The sequence below is a fragment of the Dendrobium catenatum genome, unplaced genomic scaffold (genome assembly GCF_001605985.2).
Source record: "Dendrobium catenatum unplaced genomic scaffold, ASM160598v2 fragScaff_scaffold_1557, whole genome shotgun sequence".
NCBI lineage: Eukaryota > Viridiplantae > Streptophyta > Magnoliopsida > Asparagales > Orchidaceae > Dendrobium > Dendrobium catenatum.
Window position 1 is genome coordinate 7,024,983 of NW_021320019.1, and position 18,395 is coordinate 7,043,377.

Below are 18,395 nucleotides of genomic sequence, written 5' to 3' on the forward strand. Positions count from 1 at the left end.
GGGGGGGGGGGGGGGTGTTTATCGTCCAAAGTCATGATAATTGACCTTTTTCTAAGGGAAATAATAGTCTTGTTATACGAATTGCAAACTTTGGCCGCTGCCACAATTGTCAAACATGAGATAATTTCTCTTTTTTTTTTTTAAGAAAATTAGAGCGGTATAAAAAAAAGTCTGATCATGTTTTATAAATTTTTTTTTTCAAAATTAGGATTTTGTATTTCAAATTTCTCAAAACCTGTGTTTTTTATAACTCATGTTTTGGCGTTCAAATACATGGGCATAATTTCTGCAATTATAAATTTATTTGGCTATGACCAAAGTTTGATGTATTTTTAAGATCTTAAAAAAAAAAAAAAACCCAAACATTCAATTGTGAAATTTCTAGAATAAATTTACGAACTCTAGAATTTTAATTTTACAAAAGATATAGTAAAAAGAATGATTTGAAGATTTCAATGAGGTTATGATCACTCAATTATGATATCATGAAGATAGTAAAATAACTAAAATATGATGTATAATCAAGCAAGACTTATTTTAATAATTCAATAGATTTATTTTTGATTGAAATGATTAAAATGCCCTTTTAAAATTATAAGTGATAACTCTTCTTCACAAGAAATTATTGTGAGCGGAGTCTGAACGTAGTTTTGCATCCGGATTCCGGACTTTCAATTAAATGAAAAAATGTGGATTTTTTCAAGCATGACGCGAAGATCTAATTAAAGTGAATAAATTTTTTTGTAAGTACATTGTGTACTAATTAAAGATAGTGTATGTACAAGAATAATTTATATGTATTTGAGCCCGACCATTAGATCACACTAGAAAAAATATATTTTAAAAATGCACGTCTTCATTGGAGTCTGGACACAAATTACGTTCGGACTCCACACACGTAATAAACATTCAAGTGGATACTTCAAAAGAAAGAATTTTTGTCAAATAGTTCAAACTTGGCTTATAAATACAACATCTCCAACAAATCATTATAAATGCTCATTATTGTCCATCATCATCACCTTATGTTGTCTCAATTAGCCACCATTAATGTCCATTATTAACTACAGTAAAAGCTAGCCATTGATGGAAGGAACCTACATAACTTGAAGCCAAGAAATGTTGTCGAACCCACTAGGGATGTCAAAATGGGTTTTCATGTCGGGTTCAGGTCAAACTAATAATTGACCTAGATCCAAATGTGTTTGCCTAAACCCAATGTAATTTTCTAAATAGGTTGGAAACTCTAACCTAGACCAAACACATCGGGTTACCAAGTTGACCCAACTTGACCTGCTAACCCGGAATACAGTCGACTCCTAACGGGTTCATTGGATCGAGCGGTGCAACTTGCATGTGAAGTTCGAACATGAGTGTGGGTCTACGAGATTGAGCGTTGCAGCCTGTGGGCGGAGTATGGACGTGAGCGCAAGTCGCGAGATTCGTATGTAGTGTAGTGTGAGGGCTAGCTGACTCCTAGTGCTGCAGTGTTGAGGGCGGAGTTTGGGTGCGGTGTAGAGGGCGGAGTTCGGACGTTGGATCAGGTGGTGCGGCCTACGGGTGAGCACGAATCACGATAACCTAGAATTTTTAGGGTTGGTTCCGAGTCGGATTTTCAGTTGAGTCAAGTATTGGCACCGTTAGAACCCACACATGATCAATAAAAAAGAATGCTAATGGGTGTTGTTTTGTTTTAAAGGAAAATGATTGTAAAGTATTTCAATGCAGTAGTTTTGATAATATTAATTATTAGTGTAAAGTAAAACAAATGCTGTATAAATTTTTGATGCATTTGAAATTCACTTTCTAATTCATTTTTATGTATTTTTTAAAGTTCATTTTTATGTATTTGGAATTCCTCAAATGTGGGTCTTTTTTTAAATACACCATTAGTTCATCGCTATTATCAAAGCCTACAAACATCCCCCACCAATTGTCGGCAGCCTCCCCATTAGTCTCCTTGCCTCCATCACCGGACGCCTACCTGCCATCACTAGCCACCCACATTTTTCTAACCATCTGCTGACGCCTGCCACCCACTACCGTTTATTGCCATCAAATGTGGTCAGCCTCGCTTCATCGTCGACCAACCACCGCTACTGGCCACCATCACCCCAAATGTGACTCCCGACAACCACCACTTGCCATCACCATTACCTACCATTGGCCACCACCATCGTCGATCGCTGACCAACCCACCCCTAGCTTCCACCTTCACCGGTGACTCGCCATCTTCGGCCATCATTGACGGCCATTGCCACCTACAACCACCGCAACCATTGTCCATCGACCACCCTCTTCTTTAATCTTTACACTGCATTCATTTTACTTCAAGCCAAATAAAAAATGACTCTTATGCATTGCTTTTACACTCTTATGAACAACTATAAAGTATTTATTTTACAAAGTACTCCACTCATAAAAAATCTAAAATTGACAACATTGCCACTACTAGGAATAAATATAAAATACCCACCTCTCATGGAATCTAAATGTCCAAACCTACTACTTTTTGCAAAAAAATCCACAACCACAATCCTCACCACACAACCTCTTCACACTAGCGACCCATCACTACTATGTAATTATCATATCATTCCTAATCAGATAGGCTCTCTTCTCTAGCTTAAAGAAATAAAAAATATGGAATAGAATCACTGGCTTACTTATCTGAACCCCTCTAAAAAATTTATTACACTTCACCTTAAAAATGCTAATTAACTAAGGAGTATACTTCAGTAGAGTAGTAAACTCTATCTCATACTACATTAAATACTTGCTCCTATGAGCCAACCTCAAAAATATCTCTTGCATCTACTGTCGTGTAGATGAAGGTTCATACCATAACTAGAAAATATCTATAAACTTCTCTCAACTGATCAGAGAATTCAACCTCCCTAAAATTTTTTCTTCTGTTGGCCCAACCTTCAATGCTCAGCCTCCCCATATAATAGAAATACAACTTGAGATATCTTCCTCTTGCGAGGACACTATATGTCATCAAAAGTCTTATCCAATCTCATAAGTCAATCCTCTACTGCTTTGGGCTCAACAACACTATCAAATCTCATATGCTTCAACCATAAAAAACATCTATAATGTCTGTCTATTTCATTAGGCTTAATAGTAAATATCCTACGTTGGGCCTAACCCATTAACTGTGCTACTAAACTGGCAAACTAAAACATTGAAATAAAATTAGAATTAAGAATAATACTCTATAAAGTCATGGTCTAACTGGCACTCTGCCCACCATTAATATCCATGTCTTCCTGATCCATCAGATAATCAAACAATGCACACATTTGAATAAAAATATGCACATAAAAATAAATAATTATGAATGGATAATGCTACACAAAATTATCTCACATGACTACAAATCAATTATTATAGTTCTATTTACAATCAATTCATCAAAACTATTGCTGTGATACAAAAAAAGGATGTCACAATTTAACCCAATATAGACCACAATTATAATATGTCATATCATGTTGGATAATAATAGACTATTCCTAAGATCAAATGTGGAGAACATTTTAGATTTCCTTTAATTACTAACATACAATAGAGCCACTATTTAATAGCTAATAAGCAAGAAAACTTGTCCACAAATTTCCTTTCATTCAACCTTAAATTATATATATGACAAAGTTTCTATAATATATTAGATGGAAATAATAGAGATAAAGAAAAGCAAAAAAATGCCATGATTTTACAATAATAATGAACAAGAAGAATGCCTATATAGGCTCAGACTATCAAAACCTATAGTTTTAGCTACTCAACTAACTTGTACCCTTGCCCTGACTAAAAATAGAATCCAAATTAGGTGTGAGGGAACACAGCTCAAGAGGTTATGTCCATTGATCTAAAATTCTAATGCTTAAATATACATTTATATCAACTGAATAGAAGAATAGTTGTAAGCAAAAGATTCAACTAATCTATTAATAGATAAGACTTTACTCAGAATGTAATAAGCACTTCTCAGACTGGAATAAAATTTAATAGGTTTTTCTCAAGTCCTTATACAACCCAACAGAAGTAGATATAAAAATTTAGGTTCTTATGACTCCATATACTAGTATCTCATAAAATAGGTCCTTAATGATCTTAAATGCTTAGCACATCATATATTATGGAATTCAGGCCTTATAACTCTCGGTGCTTCTAGCACAATAAAACATCATCCCAACATCAGAACTTCTTAGAAACCATACATTTCAAGAAGATAAACAAATGTATAATTGTATTTCAATTAAAATAAATAAAAATCATCATAACATAAAATATTACATAATGCTAAATCAATAGCCAAAATATTTAAGAAATTGTGCAGAAATATTTTGTTTTCTAAATTTCACCAAATTAGTAGGAATTGTTCAGAATATCATTTTAAAGCCTTAAATGTGCTACAACATTATTTTTTTTGAGGTCATATCATTTTTTCAAATTGCTAAAAATAGTGAACTTTCTAGTCTACTAAACAATTCACAGAAAATTCTAAAATATCCAAAATAATCATATTTATAACATACATAAAGTTACGCAACGAAAGTTTAACTGATGTGAAATTATCACTATTTTTACAATACAAATTTTTAATTTTAATCAGGAAAATCCTAAAATTTTGACAATATTAAAAATTAATAACGCAGAATGCATCATATCTTGATTTGGACAACTTTCCGATTTGGGCCAACAACAAAAAATGGCCCAAAGTCACTCAAACTTGGCTTGCTCTCTCTATAATCATTCTCCCTCTTAGTTGAAAAACAATGAAGGGGGATGGGGTAGGCAAAAATTATAAAAATAAAGTGTGAAAATTAATAGTTTTATAAAATATTAATATGGTTTAATCGTGTTCAGGACCACAACACTATAGTGTTTTAAATAGAGGGAATGGTGCCACAATGCCCCAATCCTATGCCATAGTATTCCCCATTATTTTTAAATTACAAAGAGCTTAATGCTACAACACTGCTAACCCCAGTGTTGTGGCGCTCCCAAGGAAAAAAAAAATTGGTTTTAGATTTCAGACATGCTTTAGAATTGAATTCATGCATTCATATGTATACAAAACACTTTCAAATTTATACATAATAAAAGTGAAAAAAAAAGTTCTTACACACCAAACTTATCTGGTTAAAATGGGTTTAAGCACTGTTATCATAGTTATTATAATCCTACTTTCTTACAAAAATTTCATCCTTAAAATTTCAATATTCATATATAATAAACAGGTAAGGATATAGTCTCCTCATTACAGACTCTTTTTTCTAAGTTACTTCTCTTTCAGTTATGTGTCTTCACTGTATCTTAACTATAAATTTATTTATTTTTTAACATTTTGACATTGTACCCCAAAATCCTTTTTAGTTCCTGTTTATAGCACAAATTTATATATACCTCAACATTATCAATATATATTCGATTTTCAGAGTTGAATACCCATTTTCCTCAAATATGATACATATAATATATTGTGTAAATTAGTCATATACTCTGCCAATAGTAATATGTAGGTAGATATGCCAATCACTTCAAAAGGTTCAACATGCCTTAGTCTCGACTTCCCTTCTCTTCAAATCTACTTATACTTTTCATTGGTCTAATCTTCACCACAATAAATCCCCAATTTGAAGTTTCACAGCTCAATGATTCACATAACAATATTTTTTTTCCTATCATATACAATTTTTATTCTATCTCTAATCAAATAATTATTTTCAATAACATTATCCACCCAAGCTATCTCAATTAGACTTCTCTCTCTCACATCTATTCAAGATTGTGGGGTTCTTTATTTCCTACCATATAGAGCTTTAAAATTGGCTATGTTGAAACCTATTCAATATGAATTAGGTTGTTAGACCTAAACTTATATCCTAGCGGCTAACCAAAAGGGGGGTGAATTGGTAATTTAAAAAATTTCCCTCTTTAATTTTTAAATCGATAAAAACTTTAATAAATTTTTGAAAAAGATTTTTCAACCACAGATCAACAGAAACAGTAAAGTAAAAAAGCAACGAAAAATAAAAAGACACAAGATTTATAGTGATTCGATCAAATACGACCTATATCCACTCCCTGGAGGCACCCTCTGAGTATTGCACTAATACCACTAGTGGCTCTCATTTTGCACCAACAGCATGGCGGAGAAGCCTTCACAAAAACTCTCTTCCACCACTACATAGTGCGGTAGAGAACTATAGTCATTTTACGCTCTCTAAGTGTTGGCAGAGAATCGTCCGTCCTTTCACACTCTCCAAGTGTAGGCAGAGAACCCTTCGTCAACACTCTCCAAGTGTAAGCAGAGAGTTGTCTGTCCTTTCACACTCTCCAAGTGTAGGCATTGAACCTTTCATCCTTTCACACTCTCCAAGTGTAGGCAGAGAACCTTTCGTCCTTTCACACTCTCCAAGTGTAGGCAGAGAACCTCCCACTGTTCACACTCCACGAGTGTCGGAAGAGAACCGGATCTTCTTGAAAGATCTTCTCACGAGAAATCTAGAAGGATGAGAGAAAAGAGTGAACTAATCACAAATCACAATTGGAGATTCTTACCTTTGAGTACCAAGTGAATCCTTCACACTCCAGTAGTAAGAATCCTCCTTCAAACACTCTCTCACACTCTCTCCTTCAATCACCCTTTAGTTTGCATGAAGACCAATGAGCAAAAAGATTACAAGACAATTTTAAGTGGACCTTATATAGGAAAGACACGAAAAACCATCCAAAAATTGCTAATTTTTAATTCTGTACGCACTCGATTGTCTCGTACGATCGTGATTTCATTCGTACGAATAGTACAAAAACTATTGCGTACGAACCCAATGTACATTGGTATGAAATGACTTTGTACCCGATCATTATCCCGTACGAACTAAGTTCGTCCGGTACGAACAGTTATATCAAGGGTTCGTTTGGACGAAATTACAGGACGGTCTAAATTTTCAAGGAATAGAGGACTTCATCCTGGGACGAATATAGGAGTTCGTCTAGACGATTAGAACAAGTCATGGGTCTAGATGACATCATTCTGGGATGAATGGGGTGAATCGTCTGGACGATTAGTTCAAGTCATGGGTCCAGAGGACATCGTCTTGGGACGAATAGGGTGAATCGCCTGGATGATCTGTTCAAGTCATGGGTCCAGAGGACATCATCCTGGGATGAATGGTACACTTCGTCTGGACGATCAGTACAAAGTGAGAAATCAGAGGACATCATCCTAGGATGAATGGCATACTTCGTCTGGACGAACAGTTCAAAGTAAGAATCCAGAGGGCATCGTCCAGGGATGAATAAGGAAATTCTTCTGAACGATGAGGACTTAGAAATTTTTTCTCACTTCCTGTTCGTTCCATTTCTCTCTGAGGGGTATAACTGGCCTGATCGTCCTGAACGACTATGGTTCATCCCGTACGATCAGTATAAGAAATTTTGATTTTTAAAGATCTCCCCCAGTGTGTGTGCTAAGTTACTCAATTACAATCACACTATTTCAAACTCAATAAATTAAAAAAATACAGACTTCAATTTACAAACTATCTTATGCTGAATTTGATTTGAAGTCTTCATTAGTCTGGAGTTTGATTATCCTGAAATGTTAGTCTACACAAGAGCAAAAATAATTATTCCAAAAAGTGTTAGGAGAAAATAATAATTAGAACAATAATATTTGAAATCATCAAAACTATACAAGTTGCAAGAATGTAAAACATGCAAAAGCTAAGTAGCAACTCTCTTAACAGGCTATACCTATACTTTACTAAAAACTATTATTGAGGGATGTAATCCTCCAAAGTCTAGAATACAAAGCCTTAAAAGGTCTTCCAATAACTAAATTGTCATCTCTGACAATTAGTCAATCTATAAATGAAAATATATACTAAAGTGCATTATAGTACCAAGACCTTGTTGAATGCCTTTCTACAATCTTAAGGTAAATCTTCCATCTCAATCATAAACTATTACCTTTTGTACTCAATGTGATCTAACAATTTCTTATATATAAATATGTGCTAACATGTCTACAAATTTGGCATCTCATATTAGAGTGAAATATGTAGGTTTCATTAGATGAACTGCCATAAATAGATAACATCATATCCTTGCCTCAACCTAGGAAATTGTATGGCAAAATCTATTGTCACATCTTCCCATTTTCACTTTGGATTAACAATGGTTGCTGAAGACCACCTTACCATTGATACTCTACTTTCACTAACTGGCAAACTTCACATTTTGGAACAAATTTGGTCACATCCTTCTTCAATATATGCCATCAAAACTTATCTTTTGAATCATTATATATTTTGTTGCATCCTAGATGTATATTATAACATGAATAGTATATTTCATGCAAATGGTCATGCCTCAGATCTCTGATACTAGGGACCCATAGCTTCTTCTTATAGAGAATGATATTAGAATCAGATAATAACAATTCAGCTTCTTACCATATTTAATTTGAATAATCAGCTTTAAATATTATGTGTTCAATTACAAGCTCCCTGAATCTTTTCTTGCGGAGATGGTTGCACAATCATCTAAGATAAACTACTTGAATCTCAATTAATATATGAAGTCCTTTCCAATTTGAGTCTCTCCATACTTTAGTAGGAAATCATCAAAAGTAAGCAGAAGACTTATCATCCAAAAGTACTTCATACATAGAGCATCTATCAATATATTTATCTTATCAAGCTGATACTGAATAGTCAATTTATAGTCCTTAATTAGCTTGAGCCCACCTCCTCTACCTTAGATTGAAATCCATCTATGTAAAAATATTCTTCAAGCTCTAATGACTAGTGAAACTATTTTATTTGACTCTGTATTAATAATGCCTCCTAATAGTTAGAGTGAATATAATATGAACACTTTAAAATATGTGTGAGATAATTCCTCTAATGCATTTTTAATTTCCTAGAATCATATGTTATAACCTTCCCATTTTGCATTAGAACTGTCACGACCCAACCCGACCGGGATGGATCCCGCTCGCATTGGGCCGCGACGGGACTTAAACTTGAAATCCAAATTCTGGCTTTGGAATTTGTTTCAGAACTTTCTTCCAAATATTATATAGACAGAAAAATACAGTGCTACTATAAACATCCAAATACAGAACAGTTCATCTATCTTTTTCTTTCATCAAAACAATCATATACAATACAGTCCATGGCTAAAAACAGAAAGAACAGAACAGAAAAGCCATGACTGAACAAAAATCAAAAGTACAAAATACCTAATCTCAGATCAGACACATAACGTATAATCCAAGACCTCATTCTCTTTCCCAGAATCTGAAAACCACGTAGAAAACGAGGATGAGCTAACAGCTCAGCAAGACATTATTCACCAATCAAAATCATCAGAAATCCACATCAGAAAATAGCTGTACGGAAATCAGAGAACATATACTTGATCAATAAAAATCAAGCAACTGATACAGAAAATTGAAGTCATATCAAATCGGAGTTCAGAACAGATATCATAAAGCTTTCAAGTCACAGAGCTAACAGAATCGTACAGAATAACTAGAATCGTACAAAAATCAGAAATCAATCACATTCATATCAGATAATTCTAATTAGATAATTCATATCAGATTCATATCAGATTCAACTAGAATCGTACAGAAATCATATATCGGATAATTCATAAAATAGATCAGATAAGTCACAGAACAGATTATCAGATTTCAGATAACATATCACATATCAGATTTCATATTCCCAGACCCTTACAGAATCGTATGGATTTTGGCCCCTTATGCCTCCCTTCCCTGACACTTACAGAATCTCGATGGATTCTGGCCCCTTATATCTCCCTTCCCTGACACTTACAGAATCTCAACGGATTCTGGCCTCTTATGTCTCCCTTTGTGCTTATAGCACCATAATAGAACAGATATTCGGAATTCCGGAACAGAACTTATTTTCATGATTCAGAGCTCATATCAGATTTCCTTGACACTTGCAAAATCTCAAAGGATCCTGGCCCCTTATAACTCCCTTCTGATAGCATACAAACACTTCAATTCATTCAATGAATCAATTCAAAAAAATCAGAATTCATACGAAAAATCAGCGGCATAACGGCAGTATACGGAATTTACACAAAATTCACAAATTCAGAAATTTACCAAATTATCACAGAATATCCACAACAACATTATAAGACTTTTACTGTACTGAAGTAATAATATCAGACATCCAGATAAATTGTTATTCGAACAAAACTCAGCAGAATTCAAAATACCCAGTAAAAATCTTCTAGAACATACTCAAAACGTGCATAGTTATCATCTCAAAAACATATCAAAAGTTACGTTGTAAAACCTTTGTCAAAAGAAAATAATACCAAAAATTTGCTAACGGAAACAAAATTCGGAATAGAAAAGTCGTCAAAATCCACATTTCTGAAAATTGAGAAAGGCGGAATGTGCCTTACCTCAAGTCGGTTAACTTTTTTAACTACGACGACGGACGAAGATGGACAGAAGTCGCCCAAAAATCCTCTTTTCTTCTTTCCCTTCGTTTTTCTCTCTCCTGGGCTTTCTCTCTCTTAAAAAACGAGACCATTTAGATATTTATCATGCAGGATCGTCCCGGACGATGTCCCGATCATCCCGGGACGATCTTCTCTGGACTCAAATCGTCCAGACAAAAATAAATTTCAATTTCTTCGTCCCTGGGCGATGCTCTCGGGAAAATTTCGTCCCTGGATGAACCTATTTTGTAAAGACGAATCATGCAGAGTTCTTCACAACCTGTACCGATCGTCCCAGACGATCCACTTCATCCCTGACGATCGTGGAAGGAAAACAACCTTTACAATCTCCCCAACTTCAGAAAAATGTCATCCTCAATATTGCCAAACCAAAACTCCATCAAAATAGATATGGATAGGACTGTCTCATGTCCGACTCCTTCTCCCAAGTCGCTTCTCTAGCTGTTCTGTGCTTCCACTGAACTTTAACCAATGAAATATGTTTATTTCTTAACTTACGCACATCATAAGCCAAAATTTTCTTAGATTCTTTCTTGTACTGTAGATTCTCCTGAATCTCAACCTCATCAGCATATAACTTCTTTTCAGAATCAGATATCCACTTTCTCAAAGAGGACACATGAAAAACATTATGTATATAAGACATCTGATCGGATAATAACAATCTATATGCAGACTTATCAATCCTTTCAATAATCTCAAAAGGTCCGACATACCTTGGACTGATCTTGCTACTCTACCAAATCTGCTCACACCTTTCATCGGACTAACTTTGACATACACAAAGTCACCAACCTGAAATTCCATAAATCTATGCTTCTGATTGTAATACTTCTGTTATCTATCTTGTGCAGCATTCAATCTTTCTTTAATCAAGTTGATCTTCATAACAGTTTTATCCAAAAAAGTTGAACCCATCACTTGTCTATCTTCCACCTCAGTCATAGTCAAAGGAGTTCTACACTTTTGGCCAGACAAAGCTTCATAAGGTGACATACTAATGCTTGACTGATAACTGTTATTATATGCAAATTCGATCAGTGGGATATGATCTTCCCAACTGCCTCCAAAATCCAAAACACATAATCACAGAAGATCTTCCAGTACCTGAATATTCCTCTCGGACTGTCCATTAGTCTATGGATGAAAAGCCGTACTGAAATGCAACTTTGTACCCAATCCTTGTTGAATATCCTTCCAAAGTCTGGAAGTAAACCGTCCATCTCGATCAGATACAATTACTTTATGCATGCCATGTAATCTAATAAATTCCTTCACATATATTTGTGTCAACTTCTCCACCGAATTCGTCTGCCTGATCGGAAGAAAGTGTGCAGACTTCATCAATCGATCCACAATCACCCAGATGGCATCATACCCTTTCTTTGATCAAGGGAAACCCATAGCAAAGTCCATCGTTACCTCCTCCCACTTCCACTCAGGGATAGGCAACGATTGCAAAAGTCCTCCTGGTCGCTGATGCTCTGCCTTCACTAACTGACAGGCTTCGCATTTCGCAACAAAATCTGTTACATCCTTTTTCATTCCAAGCCACCAGAACAAACTTTTCATATATCCGTACATCTTACCACTTCCCGGATGTATCGTATAGCCTGAATGGTGAGATTCGTACAGAATCTCTTTCCTCAAATCTCCAAACATAAGAATCCACAGTCTATTCTTGCAGAAAATAACACCAGAATCAGAAACTTGTAGTTCAAGTTTCTTACCAGATTCAATATGAGTAATCAACTTCAAATAGTCGGAGTCTGACTTCTGAGCTTCATGAATCCTTTCTTCCAAAGAAGATTGAATGTTCATCTGAGTCAAAATAACAGAATCTAAACCAGTAGAGGAAATCACCTCTAACTGTAATCTTTTCATATCTTGTATTAGATAGCTATCAGAAGTGAGCTGAATACCTGATAATCCAGAAGACTTCCTGCTCAAAGCATTTGCTACCACATTAGCCTTACCAGGCTGATACTGAATCGTCAGGTCGTAGTCCTTGATTAACTCAAGCCATCTTCTTTGCCTTAAATTCAGATCCTTCTGAGTGAAAAATATATTTCAAGCTCTTATGATCCGAAAAGATTTCACATCTGACGCCATACAAATAGTGACGCCATATCTTCAAAGCAAAAATAGCTACAACCAATTCCAAATCATGGGTATGGTAATTCTTTTCATGTGGTTTCAATTGTCTCGAAGTATAGGCTATTACCCTACCATGCTGCATCAGAACACAGCCCAAACCTTTCAGTAAAGCATCACTAAACACCTGAAATCCTTCCGTACCTGACAGAAGTGCTAACACAGGAGCAGTTGTTGAACAATCCTTCAACTTCTGAAAACTGGCTTCATATTTCGGTGGCCAAACAAAAGCTACTAACTTCTGAGTTAGTCTCGTCAGAGGCGTAGAAATATGAGAAAATCCCTTCACAAACTTTCTATAATATCCAGCCATGCCTAAGAAACTACGTACCTCAAATACCGTAGTAAGCCTTGGCCAATTTGCAACAGCTTAAATCTTCTGGGGATCAACAGAAATACCTTCACCGATCACTACATGCCCCAGAAAAGACATTGCTCTTCAACCAAAATTCACACTTGGAGAATTTAGCATACAACTGATGCTGCTTTAAAATATCCAACACAATACTCAAGTGTCTAGCATGATCTTCCTAAGAAGCAGAATACACCAGAATGTCGTCGATGAAGACGATCACAAACTGATCCAGATATTCCTTGAACACTCTGTTCATCAGATCCATGAAAACAGCTGGTGCATTGGTTACCCCAAAAGGCATAACCAAAAACTCGTAGTGCCTGTACCGAATACTAAAAGCTGTCTTCAACACATCAGCTTCCTTCACCTTCACTTGATAGTATCCAGATCTCAAATAAATCTATGAAAATACAAAAGAACTAGAAAGCTGGTCAAATAAGTCATCAATCCGTGGTAATGGATACTTGTTCTTGATCGTGACTTTATTCAAATCTCTGTAATCAACACACATACGGAGTGTTTCGTCCTTCTTCTTCACAAATAGTACAGGTGCTCCCCAAAGAGAAACACTAGGATGAATAAATCCTCTATCCACCAACTTCTGGAGCTGAACTTTCAACTCATAAAGTTCTTTCGGTGCAATCCTATACGGAGCTTTGGATATTGGAGCTGTACCCGGAAAAATATCAATACAGAACTCAACATCTCTATCCGGAGGCAAACCAACCAACTCCTCAGGAAATACATCAGAAAACTCCCATACAACCAGTATATCAGAAACAGAACCCACATCTAGGTTCATATCCCGTACAGAAGCAAAAAATACCATACAACCCTTCTTCCATATTCTTCTGACTTCCAACATAGAAATCAAACAGGATAGAACACCTCGCAATCCTTGAAATACACATCTCTCCCCATCCATAAGCAAGCTCACTTGCTTTTTCAAACAGTCAATCTGAGCCTCATACAGACTAAGCCAATCCATACCCAAAATCACATCGTAAGAAGAAATCGGCAACAAAATCAAACTCGACTTCCATTTCTTGCCTAAAATATCAAGCTCACAGAAACAAAACTTCCGGGCAATCAAATTGCTTCCAGCCGGCAAAATAAAGGAAAGAGAAATTGGTAGCAAAACAGAATCCAGATGCAAAGCATCAAAACAGCACTCGGAAAGAAATGAGTGACTGGCTCCAGAATCAAACAAAACACGACAAGGATGTTCAAAAATATAAATTGTACATGTCACCACATCTGGAGCATCTTGAGCTTCCTGCTGACTCAAACTGTACACACGTGGCTGAACTGGAGCTGGAGTTATTGAACCACTAAACTCCCGCTGACTATCAGTAGGTGATCTCCGTGCCACAGAACTCAACCCACCACCTCTACCAGAGGATCCTTCAGTCACAGTACGTGGAGGAACAGTCCTCGGTCTTCCTGCTGAACCAACAGGTCTACTATCAGATCGAAACTCAGATCGTCTATCAAATCCATCCTGTGGATACTCTACAATCCGATGTCCTGGCTGACCACATCTAAAGCACTGACCAGTCGTCCTGAAGCATTGGCCAAAATGTCGTCGTCCACAAGTTTGGCACACAGGTGTCCCACTGACTGATCCTGAACTGGTCACACTGGTAGCGGCAGTACCAGAAACTGTAGTGGATCCCGACTGTCCACTCCTCCTGGGGTATCTAGAAACAAATCTCCTCTTGCCAGAGGAACCACTGCTAAAAGCATCACCCCCGAACCTCTTCCTACTCACAGTCCACCGCTGTTGAGTAGCCATCAAATCGTTCTCTATCAGACGAGCTCTCTCCACAAGCTCAAAGAAATTAAAAATATGAAACGGTACCAGGGGCTGCCTCAGATTATCTCGTAGTCCCCTCAGAAATCTATAGCACTTCTCAGCAGAAGTACTCACCAACTGGGGAGCATATCGGGCTAAAACAGTAAACTTTGCCTCATACTGCATCACAGTCCTGCTCCCCTGAACTAGCCTCAGAAAAGTCTCCTGCATCTGCTGTCTTGCAGAAAGAGGTATAAACCACGATTGAAATACCTCAGAAATCTCTTCCCAAGAAATTAGAGAGTTTAGCTTTAGAACTTTTCCTCCTGCTGGCCCATCCACCAGCGCTCAGCCTCACCATCCAACAGAAAAATTGCCAACGGTACCTTCCTGTCCGACTGACACTGCATACAGTCAAAAGTCTTCTCTAACCTTCTCAGCCACTCTTCAGCTGCTCTAGGCTCAACAATACCCTCAAACCTCGGAGGTTTCAATCTCAGAAACATCTGTAGATGTCTATCTACATCCTCAGATCGAATAGTAGAGACTCTACTCTGAGTCTCGCTCATCATCTGAGCAACCAATGTAGCAAACTGAGAAAGTGTATCAGAACCAACCACTGGGGCAATACTACTCACCGGAGCTGTCTAATTAGCACTCTGCCCATCTGTCATATCTGGGTTTGGCAGATCCATAATCACACAGAAAATTAGGCACAAAATAACAGAATAAAAATCCAGACAAACCAGAACTACCCCGACAGACTTACAGATCACTTCCTATAGCTCTGTCTTACAATCCAAATTCCAAAATTATTGCTCTGATACCACTAAAGTTTGTCACGACCCAACCCGATCGAGATGGATCCCGCTTGCATCAGGCCGCGACGGAACTTAAACTTGAAATCCAGGATCTGGCTTTGAAATTTGCTTCAAAACTTTCTTTCAAATATTATATAGACAGGAAAACACACAGCTACTATAAACATCTAAATATAGAACAGTTCATCTATCTTTTTCTTTCATCAAAGCAATTATATACAATACAGTCCATGGCTACAGACAGAAAGAACATAACAGAAAAGTCATGACTTAACAAAAATTAAAAGTACAAAATACCTAATCTCAGATTAGACACAGAACGGCTAATCCATGACCTCCTTCCCTTTCCTAGAACCTGAAAACCACATAGAAAATAAGGTTGAGCTAACAGCTCAGCAAGACATCATTCACCAATCAAAATCATCAGAAATCCACATCAGAAAATAGCCGTACGAAAATCATAGAACAGATACTTGATCAACAGAAATTAAGCAACTGATACAGAAAACTGAAGTCATGTCAAATCATAGTTCAGAATATATATCATAAAGCTTTCAAGTCACAGAGCTGACAGAATCGTACGGAATAACCAGAATCGTATAGAAATCAGAAATCAATCACATTCATATCAGATAATTCTAATCAGATAATTCATATCAGATTCAACCAGAATCATACATAAATAAAAAATCATATATCGGATAATTCATAAAACAAATCAGATAAGTCATAGAATAGATTATCAGAAATCAAACATCAGATTTCAGATAACATATCAGATATCAAATTTCCTGACCCTTACATAATCGCATGGATTTTGGCCCCTTATGCCTCCCTTCCCTGACACTTACAGAATCTCGATGGATTCTGGCCCCTTATATCTCCCTTCCCTGACACTTACAGAATCTCAACAGATTATGGCCCCTTATGTCTTCCTTTCTGCTTATAGCACCAGAATAGAACAGATATTCGGAATTTCGGAAGAAAACTTTTTTTCAGATTTCAGAGCTCATATCAGATTTTCCTGATACTTACAGAATCTCAAAGGATCCTGGCCCCTTATAACTCCCTTCTGATAGCATACAAACACTTCAATTCATTTAATGAATCAATTCAGAAAAATTAGAATTCATACGAAAAATCAGCGGCATAACGACAGTATATGGAATTTACACAAAATTCACAAATTCAAAAATTTATCAAATTATCACAGAATATCCACAACAACATTATAAGACTTTTACTGTACTGAAGTAATAATATCAGACATCCAGATAAATTATTATTCAAATAAAACTCAGCAGAATTCAAAATACCCGGTAAAATCTTCTAGAATATACTCAAAACGTGCATAATTATCATCTCAAAAACATACCAAAAGTTACGCGGTAAAACCTTTGTCAAAAGAAAATAATACCAGAAATTTGCTAACAGAAACAAAATCTGTAACAGAAAAGTCATCAAAATCCACATTTCTGAAAATTGAGAAAGGCGGAATGTGCCTTACCTCGAGTCGGTCAACTTTTCCAACTACGGCGACGGACGAAGAAGGACAGAAGTCGCCTAAAAATCCTCTTTTCTTCTTTTCCCTTCATTTTTCTCTCTCCTGGGCTTTCTCTCTCTTCAAAAATGAGATCATTTAGATATTTATCAAGCAGGATCGTCCCGGACGATGTTCCGATCGTCCCGGGACGATCTTCTCCGGACTCAAATCGTCCAAACAAAAATAAATTCCAATTTCTTCGTCCCTGGACGATGCTCTCGAGAAAATTTCATCCCTGGACGAACCCATTTCGTACAGAAAAAACCATGCAGAGTTCTTCACAATCTGTACCGATCGTCCTGGACGATCCACTTAGTCCCGGACGATCCTGGAAGGATAACAGCCTTTACAAGAACACATCCGAGGCCTTTCAATAAGGTATCACTAAATACCTAAAATCCCTCTATACTTAATGGGATGGTCAAAATTAGAGCAAATGTTAAATAATTTTTTAGCTTCTAGATTCTCTCCTCACACTTAGACATCTAGATGAATGCTAAAGATTTCTTAGTCAATCTTATCATAGGTAGAAAAGTTTGGAAAAGAAATAGATTACAAGCTTTCAATAGTAATCGCTCATGCCTTAAAAGTTACATACCTAAGATACCATAGTAGGTTTCGGCCAATCAACAATAGCCTAAATGTTTTGGAGATCTATAAAAGTACCTACACTTCTCACCACGTATTCTAAAAAACTCTTCATTTAGAATTCATACTTATTTGTTTTTTGCATACAGCTGATGTTACCTTAAAGTTTTTGAAACAATTCTTAGATGAGCTATATGCTCTTCTTCAAATATAGAATAAAACAAAATAACATTAATATACACTATGATGAACAAATCCAAATAAACCTTAATGATTCTATTCATCATATCCATAAAGACCGCAAGTATATTAATCACCACAAAAGGCAGACTAAGACTCAAAATGTCTATACCTAGTACTGAATGTGGTCTTTGCTATAACTTCTTATTGCACACTCAACTAATAATACCCAAACCTCACATTGATATTAGAAAATATAGAAGATCCCACAAGCTAATTAAATAAGTCATCAATCCTTGTACAATCGATCTAGGCCCTATCTAGAGTAAGTCAATCTATACCCAAAATAACATCAAACTCAGAGATAAACAATAATATAAGAACAGATCCTCAATTTTTGTAAAATATTTCAATATTATAAAAGAAAAC